Source organism: Dermacentor variabilis, chromosome 6 (genome assembly GCF_050947875.1).
Source record: "Dermacentor variabilis isolate Ectoservices chromosome 6, ASM5094787v1, whole genome shotgun sequence".
Taxonomy (NCBI): domain Eukaryota; kingdom Metazoa; phylum Arthropoda; class Arachnida; order Ixodida; family Ixodidae; genus Dermacentor; species Dermacentor variabilis.
In genome coordinates, this window is record NC_134573.1 from 165,710,468 (window position 1) to 165,721,913 (window position 11,446).

Below are 11,446 nucleotides of genomic sequence, written 5' to 3' on the forward strand. Positions count from 1 at the left end.
ACCCTCCTCTAAAATTCTGACCAGCTATTGACGTCTGAAAATGTAAGTGTCATTTTTCAATACGAGAAATAGACAAATTTTAAACCTCAGAATGTCATTAACGGCATACAGCCTTACGGAAAAGCTGTACGCCGAAGAACATACTTAGAAAGGAAAAAAAAAAAGTGAAACCGTTTGTATCCGATGAAAATTTGTGTTTTAATAAAATGAAACCTTCGCGATGTTCATTGAACGATATAAAATATGGTAAAAAAAATTTTGGACCAAGGTACAGATGTAGCGAACCGGCCTGGTCATCCACGCGATGGCAGGTTATGTTCAAATATCGGGACGAAGCCAATCCAGTGCGATCGCTAAGTGCCGGAATGTTAGGGCGGACACTGTCAAATTAGCCGTCCTGTCAGCTTTGATTGGCCTCACACGGCCACTACGTCTTTCTGATTGGCTGAAAGCGCCAACATGGCAGTATTTTACGATATGGCAGAGTTTTTCAGGGTCCAGAAAGAGTTCGGCATTTGTGTTCATGTACGCCCACTCGACATTCGGCTGACAAGGCACGTACATTAGCACTCACGTGGTTTTTGGTTTGCTTTCTTGTTCAGCTGTCTGTTGCGCTTTTTTGAACTTTTCTCTAGTTTTGTCTTTTCTACTTCTACGACCTCCTGTAAACCCTTGCGTGGCCGTCCGAAATTTATTTTACGGCGTCCAGCGAACAGCCTGAAGGGCCATTAATGCGAGCGTGGCCATATATAAGGAAAGGAAGTAACTAAATACAAGGAAATACATGTCGGCGCTTAGAGAGAAAGCGCTAATTTTGCAGGAAAGACGATCGACGCTTGATGCGACATTAGTTTGAAAAAGAGGGACACCATGTTATATTATGCAGATAAGGGCCCCTGAATAATCGGGCAAAAGCTCAGACGGCGCAAATCCTCCGACCACACACACACACAAAAAAAAATCAAAGACCAAGGAGCTGACGGTAGAGGCGTAGGAATGAGGAAGAGCAGGAGGGGGTGTGATGTGGTTGCAGAAGGTTGGATTCTGCACGAGTTTTTCTTTTAATTTCTGCGAAGACTCGTTTGCTTGCTTTGTCGTCTGCTTTGAGGCTGCAGAATGTTTCCTTCTGCAACCTCTAAGCAGACGACACAGCAAACAAAAGTGTCTGCGCAGAATTTAAAACAGTAACTCGTGTTTCAAAGAGCCCAATGAACGCGCTATGGTAAGAAGGGAGAGAGAATGAATAGAAAATCGGGGCCCAGTAAGCAGGCTGAGGAAGAAAGTGAGGAGGAAATAGGCAGAGTGAATGAAGGAAGAGTGAATGGAAGTTTGGTAGCGAGCGAGAGCTCTTGTTCTTCATCTGCTTCTCTGTTTTTGATGCAGGAGAATGACGCCGTTGGAAAAGCAGCAGCAGAAGTAGCGGTGGCGGCGGTTGCAGAAAAACAAATACGGTGCCTCTGCTTTGCATTTTCGCTGGCAACACGAGCGTAATTAGGAAACATTAATCAGCCGGCGAACACGGGCAGCCGAGTGTCGGGCGGCGGCCGGAGAGCGCCCCTGCTTTTGTTTGCGAAACTCGGCAAGGGCATACTCGACGTCGTCGTCGCGAGCGCGTTCGGTTCAAGGCTGTGAGCTCGAATTTTCTTCCCCCCTCTTCCTCGGTTTCTTTCTCGCGTCAGCCCGTCGACCGTTCCCGTCTTTGCGAAACGAACAGTTCGATTTCTGCGCCATTATTTTCCATTAGGCGCTTTAAACAAGAAAAGGATTCCCATGATCCGGTTGGGGTCGTAAGGAGTAACGACGGTGGGGCTTGCTAGAACTACGACGACAGAAGAAATCCACCCTCGTGTAGTAGGTAAGAAATATAAATACGGAATAAACGAAATAAGAAATAAAACCGATTATTGTATGGAGTAGAATTCCTTCTTACCTGAACGTATATGTTATTTATTTGTTATTTCGACTTGAGTTAATGCACATCGCGCGCAAGCAAGGACTACACGACACGGTAATGTAGACAAGACAGGACGAACGTGGCTGGGTTAAAAATTTAGTAAAGAAAATGAGTGAAGTTTGGTATTTACTACGAGCAAGTTTGTATCTTTAGGGTACAACAGTCGAAATGACTAGAATGCTCGAAGAGCAGAGTGATGTTTTGGGATAATGACTCACGGAAGAGAAACAAAATATCAACACGACACATTTCTTGTGCCGTAACTAAAGATATCTCAGTGGCAAAGCCAAAAAAAAAGAAACAATAAGGAAGCTCAGGAAACGACACGGGCACTACAGTTATTTCTGTTTTGAGACTAAAAGTAAAATACAGAACGGATTCTACAAAGAAATAAAGCGACAATAAGCCTGCGGTGGCACGTATACTATCCGCTCCAAAGCGCCACCACGGCCCTTTTTACACAGCTCGTCATAGCTTCTGTACAAGTCAAAAGACGTTGTTAAAAACCTTCAAAAGGTCGTCTGCGAGGAGAATGAGCTACGTGACGGCGTCAGCACAAAAAAAAAAAAAAAGGAATTCGCTAGCGTTCGAGGTTCTCGAAAAGTGCCGAAAAATAGCGGCGGCACAGCTTGTTATCGGCGTCGCCGGTCGGACGCGCCGAGCGGAACCGGAAATGAGGACTCAGAGCCAGCGGCCCTTTGTTTGTACGGCCTCCAAGCTGGTGCGCAGTCTTTGTTGCCGCATCCCTACACCTCTCTCCCCCCCCCGCACCTCCTCCTTCGGACCCGTAGCTACGTGGTCTACACTGAACGCCTACGGCCGACCTTCCCATGTGTTTCAAGCCCCACCGCGGGCGCACTTGCTTCGGGCAGCTCGTGTCCGCAGCGGAGCGTTTACGCTGCTTTGGTCACGTTGCACCCTGGGAAACAATGAACGGGCAGACAGTGCTAAAACTTTATAGTTATTTGTCGCCTCGGGAGACTGCGTGAGGAACAGCGAACGAATGGAGAGTCTGAAACCGCAGTACGGCTCGCGGATTGTTTTAGAAAGCTGCACCAGTGGGACATTTAATGATGCGAGCTCGCAATGTCGCCGGCGTTTCGTGCGCCCGTAACGCTTTGTTTCTCAGGATATTCTTGGTCTTCCTTTCCGTAGTGTAGCTTGCAGCGCCTCCTGTAGCGGGTAAAATTTATTAACGTTGATGACTCCAGGGTTTTTATCAACTCTTGCATTTTTTGCCTTTTGTTAACCTTTCCCCTTGCCCAAGTGAGGGGTAGCCAACCAAGCGCAGTTATCGTTAATCTCCCTGCCTTTCTTATCATTTTCTCTCTCTCGACCTCTCTCTCGCTCTGTCGCGTGAAAAGTAAAGAGATCGAAGTTTCTTGCCTGTAGTGCTTGTGAGCTACAGTCTGCTGCTCGCCTGAGGCTTAATGTTAAGCGATCATGCTGCAGAGACCGCACACAAACCAGAAGCGACGGGCGACAGAAGTCACCGTGAAAGAGGATTTCAGACGAATTGAGCTCGCTTCGGTCCTCGAAGTCCTTGCCTTCGTCTGGACGTTTAGACAAGCAAAAACAAAAAAAAAGGTAGACTTCGGGTAAATCTGAAAGGGTCAGACATACTAATCCACGCTTTGCTACTTCATGTGGCGATGACTGATGTGCAACGAGAAAGTACTTTAAAAAGGAAGACAAAGAATTGCTACGTACAGCATGTTGTTTTTCCGCTAGTAGTTGGGCGTACCAGTATCTTTCTGTCCTCGTTACAGCACAACGCGTAATAAAACAGGAAATGAAGAAAGCGTGTCATGACGTTTGTGCGGCTTCGTGTGTTTCGCGCTAATGCTCTTAGCCGTGGGGCGCATAAGCGAATTTGCGCATGAAATGCTTTGACTAAGCCAGCGACGACAGCGTAAGTTGCACGTCAACCTTTCTTTAGATGGCACTTGCGTCTCGGACGATTTGTGGAGCCTCATAAGGAACGTCTGTTTTAAGTTGTTCGATGCTCGCGGGTGTCGCACTTACGCAACTGCATATCTCTGTCGTCTCCAGCGGCACCCCTTTTTGCCGCAGTACCTCTTCCATGTAGTTCGTCTTTACTGCAGTGCGAACTTGCTGTGCCATCGCCGTTCGCAGTAGGAACAATTCCCGGCTATCCATCGGCTGCGTGTGTGTGAGAAAGAGGAAGAACGCTAGCTAGCTAGCTGGCTGGCTGGCTGGCTGGCTGGCTGGCTGGCTGGCTGGCTGGCTAGATAGATAGATAGATAGATAGATAGATAGATAGATAGATAGATAGATAGATAGATAGATAGATAGATAGATAGATAGATAGATAGATAGATAGATAGATAGATAGATAGATAGATAGATTATCCAAGGATTACTGAAAAACTTCTGCCAGAAAGATGGAGGTGTAAACTTTCGTCTGTTTCAGGAGTTTTGAGTAGATGTGGTCGGGCCCACAGGATGACGATAACTTTAACGAATCAAGTATGTTCACAATGCCAACAGAATCAACAATGATATGAAACATCGGAGCGAAATCAAGATTAGAGGCATCAAGAGCGTCAACTTCCAGAACTGAAGAACAAAAAATGGTACTAAACACATTGTTAAAAACTAATGCACTCCTTTGGCAAAACTGGGTCACCGGATTCATCAAAAAGAAAAATATCACATTTATTTTTGGGATTAGGAATGAACCAGAACTGCTTGTAGTTATTCAACAGCAATTATGGTGAGGAGAATGGCAGGAGTGAATGCATGTGTACGCCACACAATGGCCTTACTGCAATAGTCTCAGTCTCATAGCATGCAGGAACTCAAATAATGTTTCTGTTCGATGCCTCGCAGGTTTAGTGTGAGGACATAACTGCACCCTTCGACAATGGTTTCCGCCGGATGCTGGATGCGGTGACAAATCCTTCCGCGAACACGGCATTGGAACTTTCGGCGAAAAGTGCAAGCACTCTCGCGTACCAAAATTAACACTCCCACCTCTTTCTCCAGTGTTTTCAACCTCTAATTTTGAATCAGTGATCTAAGATGTCGTCGTTTTTACTCGAGTATATCCTTCAGTTGCACGACCCGTCAAACAAGAATTAGGAGTCAGTTTTCCTCAATGTGGACTCGTAACCAATGTTTGAGCTATGCCGGGGCACCTGTCACGTTTACTCGCACCTGTAGTACGTCTCTTCAAGCAAACTTTGCGAAGGCATACTGCGAAGTGTCAGCACTTCAGTTTTTTTTCCCCTTTCATTCGCCGGCCAAGAAACGGTCAAAGTTGAATCAGCGGCTCCGCTTGTTCTACATATTGGAGATTTCCTCCTTCGTCGGCACATGTTAACACTTCCGCGCCTCCCTAAAGCTGGGCGCACTCTCTCGCTCGAGTGTTTATGCTAACGCACGCGTTCGTTCGGAGGACAAGCAAAAAATAAGTAAAAAGAAAAGGCGTCGATCACTTCGGCACACGTGTCCGACACATCCGGCAGGAACGGTGCGTCGAGAGGGCACGGCATGTTTGCCCAGTGGTCCTGCGCGGCCGTCTCATTAGAGCAGCCGCCTTCGCGCTCCATTGTGCCCGGCGCCTTGCAGTTCGCGCGCGTGCGCGCGTGCCCCAACGACGCCTCCTTTCCAGTCTGTGCGAGCGTCATCGCACGAAATAGCGCGCCTGGGCAACGCTGATGGAACGGGGCGACGACATCATTTCCTCGCGCCCAGGACCGTGTTCGCCGTTTGCGCTCCACTTCTGGGCGAGGATTTAGAGAGGCACCGGTAGCCAGGACTGATTGAGGCCGCCGCATGAGGCGAAGCCAGCGCGGGTGCTAGTCAAGACTCTTCGAACCAAAGTCGGCGCATGAAGTCGGCGGGCACTTGTTCGGCGTTCCGTAGTGTCCCCATGGTATTATTACGCTTGTTTTCTCTTCTCTCATTGCTTGTTTCAGAAAAGCAACCTTGAAAGGGCTTCAGCAGAACAGTTTCCAGAACGAGTTGTCTTGCAGAATCTGCTAGCAAGTGAATCGCCGCTTATTAATAAATTATTGAACCTCGTAGAAATTCGCGAACTCGTTATGCAATGAATATTCTGGGATCAGAAGTGGCACTACCATTGCCATCGCGGAAAATAGCGCCGTATGGATTATTTCGCAACCGTACGGTTCCGAAACACTCCTGCCTGCTACGAAACGCTGTTGTCGAAACACTTCTGTAACTGCGATGGTGGGAGCAAAGTGTATGCGCTGCTTGAGGCGTCAGATTGTAGTAAGTATGCGTTGGAAATGTATTCAGCGTATTCTTTTTAGTTTTTACTTGCTTCATTTAAATATTGTTATCAATATCTCACTCTTAGGCTGTCAAAGCGGCCTTTCTTATTCATGAATGGACCGAAAAGCGGCGTTTGTGCATAAACAATATATCTTTCTAAAACATCTCGAGTATTGCGTCCTCCAAGTTTTGGTAGAGCTTAAGGTAAAAAAATCAACGTGCCCAGTAGTGCTTATGATTTATTAGCTTTGTTTTTCACTCATCCGAGCGCCTGCCCCTTAGGTGTCCTTCGTATAGTTTCGTGCGGAAGTATAAGGAGTATTCATGCGAAACCACATCTTTACTTCAGCAGAGCTGCATAGCAATGTTAGGTTAACTTGCGTAATGCGATAATTCATGCAGGAGTCTTCTGCGCTATTGAAAGGAGCTCACTGTCCCAGCAAGTTCCTCCAAACGCCCCCGTCGACTTCGTAACCTTTCGCGGCAGAAATTCGGGGTTAGTCCATCAGCAGCTGCGTTTTCGGCCATGGATACATGAAATCCGTGTTCCTAGAAAGGCCTCTTTTACGGCGTAGGCTGTTATGGGCTCACTCCAACAGCCGTTTTGGTTGGCGACGTTGTGCAATGTTGTCCGCCGGTGCCGCTTCTGGTGTCAGTCGCCACTATAGCTAGGAATGAGAGAGAAAAGAAAGTGCCCACTTCCCGCCGGGATAGAACTCGGGCCTTCTGCGCGGGAGTCAGCTACTCTAGCACTACACCGCGGCAGCGCTTGCTAACTGCAGAGGAAACATGTCCGATACACGCATCCTAGCGCGCGAGAAGTCACGCGATGTGAGATATGCGCCGCGTAGCGTCGATGCATGCACACTTTGCATTCCGTTTGCATATTATTGCATCAGGTGGCACGCCAAGTAGAAGTTGCATAAGTAACGGTAAAAGGTAGATACAGAAGTCTTCAGGAAGAAAAAGAAGATTGATGAGCTAGGTACGAAATTGCTAGGATGAAAAACATGTATGCCGTACTTGCTTAAATCAAACAGGCCAGGTGACTATCGGTCACTGCCCCCTTTCAAAGGGAGTGCCAATAAATCATCATCATCAGCAACAGCAATAGTGGAAGCAGGCGCAGCATCATGTCGTGCCACTTGTCACGCGATGTGAGATTTGCGCTGCGTGGCATCGATGCATGCAAACTTTGCATTGCAGTTTTATTGTATTCCACCAGGTGTCGCGACATGTAGCAGTTGGATCATGTCGTACCGCATGTCAAGGGATGTTATATGTGCGCCGCGTTGTCCCAGTGCCTGTGTTTACTCTTCGGTATTCATGTTATGGCGCTTCCTCGCAAGTTACGAATCGCTGCTGAAGAAGCGAATCGTAGAGAGCTACGCGTGCAGCTGCGTCCAGGCAACGTCGGGCTCAGCAGACGGCTGTGCAGACAGCAACACAAGCTGTAGCTCGCAGTCGACGCCGGCGGGCAGTTCAGTTCGTTCTCGTAAAAATGGCGTAAGGAGACCTCGCCGCGAAGACCCTCTAGTGCGTGATGACGAAAATGGAGTTCCTATGGAGCCGCTCCTCCAGCTTACGCTGCGACTGTGCCGCGTGTCCTGCGCAGGCCTGTGACTTCTATTAAATACAGACAGACACCGCAAATTCTTATGGTTAACAACCTTCGAAAACGTTTAATCGGGAGCAATACAAGGAGTTTACAGTTCATTCAGACCTGCCTTCACCTTGAGGCATAACATAAAGTTTGTAACGACTTATTGTGCAGTAGCACTCTCATCTCTTTCTTGAGGCAAGAATTGCGTTTTTAGAAAACCCTCGTCACCACATTGCCAAACACTTCAGAAACGGTAGCGTTACGTTCGCAAACACTTCGCGCTGGTTTTCGTAGCCGCCAGAAGTGATGTGCTTCGTGGGTCGTAGTGGGAACTAGAAGATTCACTTCACTGAACCATGGCGGAACCATAACTGACGACCGTATATGCGGCTGCCTGTTTCCCCTCTTGTTTCATTAAACAGTCTTCGACGTTTCTTCGGGCTATCTGAGCGACAAGGATTACTGAAGTCGGTCCTTGTTCGCTTTTCTCTTTTTCTCTCTTTTTTCCCCTCTTCTGTTGTTGTAAATAAACTGTTGGTATTTTGTTCCCGCACAATATTTCCTGCTACCATGAGATATGCTAAACCTTGTTATTATTTGTAATCCATTCTGTATTTTGTTCTGTAACCGTTCTTTTCTTGTTGCTTGTATACTTCCTTATTATATGCTCCTGTTGCTTTGAGATGTTAACTATATTAACTCTTCTTGTACAGGAGGTCCTGATACAGTCTTTGACTATGGGACCTCCTTCTGCATACTAAATACTTGTAGTGTGAACCAACATCTAATAATAAATTCTGATTCTGATTCTGATGCGCATTACCTTAGGCTTTTGTCCTTTACCCTATTTCCCTAGTAGAATGAAGCGAAAGCAGCAAAATAGATTATTGCATTCAGAATAACCACTTTGTGATGTGATTTCTGTGATGTTGCGGAACCGCACACATACGGGGCTTACGCGACGTATACACAAGGGACAGATTGTCACTACGGGCAGCAGTAAGACATATTCGTGTTTAAACTGACATACGTATACTTTCCTGATATAGAAACTGCAAGCTGGCTCAGGTTCTCTTATTCTTGCGTCTTTGCTGGCTGTTGCACTTATTTTTAATATCTTAGCACAATGTATAGGGAATTTCGAAAAGCAAGAGCACGCTGCCTCATGACGACATGTCTGTCTTCATTGGATATCAAACCGTACGTGCGTCTTGTTAACCTCCCTGTCTTCCCCCCCCCCCTCTCTCTCTCTCTCTCTCTCTCTCTCTCTCTGCCTTCTTTCAAATAAATACTCACCTTCTCTTTCTTGATTCCCGCTTCAAAAGTATGGGCTCTAGCTAAAAAGAAGGCTCAGATGACGCTGTTTACATGCATAGCATTTTACCAGCTTGTTCCAGTATTTTATCTGCAAGTCTTTGAAACTGCGTGGCATGAACTTTCGCAACACAGATACGTTACACACCCAACGATATTCGATGGTTGATTACAAACTGATGAATGCTGGCTATCGAGTGCGTTTTCATGCTCACATTGTATTCTTACGGCACGGACTCAACAATAGTTGGATTGGCCTCCGACTTTCCTCAACACCTACTTCTACGTACTTCTGTTTGCGGACGAGAGGAGATCAATTCCCACAGCTAGCCCTGATGTGTCACTACACATCACTTTTCCCAGTAGAAAGTTTCGCTAGTACTTGAATGCTAGGATAACGTACATAGAAGACTACGACGTTCTGCGGAGAAAGGCACGGAAGCCATTGGAGCTGTCCCATAGCAATTCTAGCCATCCTTTGCTGCGACCAATGTCGCGCCTGGCCCGCCAAACACGCTCATATCAGATGTTTGGAAGGGTAAGCTTGGATGTGTTTGCTTTCTTTTAAGACGGGCTGTACCCCACAGTACTCGGACAGCAATCAAATTTTCACGAGGCAAGCTCCGTCTTGCCTGCTGAAATCTTGAACGACCTAACAACACTTCACCCGCTGCAGCCGTACATCGTATAGGATCTTTAAAGCTTTCAACCAAGAGATGCGCTCACCTGTCACCGAAATCTTTCGGTTGAAAAATTGAATAACGTACTTCCGATGTTGAGCGCGAATTCAGTGTTTATGAGGTTCGCAATGCTCGGAGAAAATAGAGATGTGCTCACCTGCGGGCGTGTCGTGGCCGATGTCCGAACGAAAAGAGGTTGCAGCCTGCACCGACGGTGGAAGGGCTGCAACAAGAAGAAAAAAAAGTTAGAGAGAAAAACAGAGAACGAATGTTGTATTGGCATCTTGAAAACAGCGTAATTTCCAGCAACGCATAAAATATTGCTCTGACTCGGTACTGGCCAGAATTTTGCTTCAACAGCTGTTTTAATAATTTTCAGGGAGTAAGCCCTGTTAGACTTAGTTACATCGGTGGATACATTCTGATTTTTACGCATATTGCTCGTATGCGGTTACTTGGAAATTACCAGACTTTTCACTGCTTTAATGTTACGCACAGCTCTCGCAGATTAGCACTTCTGAGATCGCAGACAAATTAATAAAAGCAGGAACATACTGATAAGCGACGACCGTAACATGGTTTCAGAGATATATATACACGTTGCGCAGCTTTATAGTAAGCGTTAATAAATCTCTTAATAGGTCACATATAGCGATACAATCCGAAGTTATTGGTGCAGTAGCATTCTGGTCTGATGCATCATCGTATTGTACAACTAGCTTTCTATCTAGTGGGGTTTCAAAACTAAAACTATGGAGGCAAATTGGGGCGAAGGCTTAGACGAGCTGCTGACTCATGTTCAGTTTTTCTGCGTGCAGCGGGCACATGGACTTGACAGAAGGGATGAACGGTACTCACGACGCATGCACACATATATGCGTGCATGCGATTTTCTCTTCGTCTCTCGTCTTTGTGCGTTCTGCATGGAGAAGAAAAAGCTGCAAAATAAAAGTTTCGCGTGTATCCACTCGTGGCCAAGAACCTACTGTGAAGGTCAGCAGAATTATGTTTCCAACTAGAACACGCATACCGTATATATTTGATAAAATAGAGAATTAAATCATACACAGATTTGGTTAAGGTTCTTGCACGGTGAATTCGGCATTCTGGTATTGAACGTATCTCTATGGTGAACTGTCGGACAAAATGGTACGACTTAGTAGAGTCACCTCCGCGTTTCTTCTCTAGTTGTTAACGTACGGGTTCTTTTTTTCTTCCTAGTCGTGTTTATCCACTGAGTCCATTTGTACGCGTGGCCTGATAAGGAGAAGAGTGGTTGCCGTAGTCTCTGCACAGTCGTGAAAGCTAATTGGTTCCTGAAGGCCTTCTTGCTAATTGCTAATTGCAGTGGTGTTTCGCGGACCCTTGAGCATTTACCGTGCCTCTCGCGTTTCCATTAGCATTGTACTGGATATTTGCCTCACTCCAGTGTGGAGCGACAATTCACGGGGGCCCTGTCCGTCGTTTAACTTCACCCCCGCGACACGAGTCTGAACGAGTCTTGGAACTTTGAGAGTGCTTGTAAGGCTCCGAGAGGGTTGAATAATTGAAGACGTAACGAGTTCGAACGCTCACGCCACAACCCCTCCTGCATGCATCAAACTGATGCAATACCGTGTTCTCTATTCAAAA

The 11,446-nt window shown here is 46.6% G+C and overlaps 1 protein-coding gene across 1 annotated transcript in view; it reads right to left on the reverse strand.

Moving 5' to 3' along the window:
• The window catches only part of LOC142585675 (potassium voltage-gated channel protein Shaw-like), a 176,791-nt gene extending 166,751 nt beyond the window's left edge, over positions 1–10,040 (reverse strand). The window contains exon 1 of the mRNA XM_075696613.1: positions 9,972–10,040. The gene's annotated coding sequence lies outside the window, so the exon portion shown is untranslated. The remainder of the gene's footprint in view (positions 1–9,971) is intronic.
• Between the last annotated feature and the right edge of the window lie 1,406 nt (positions 10,041–11,446).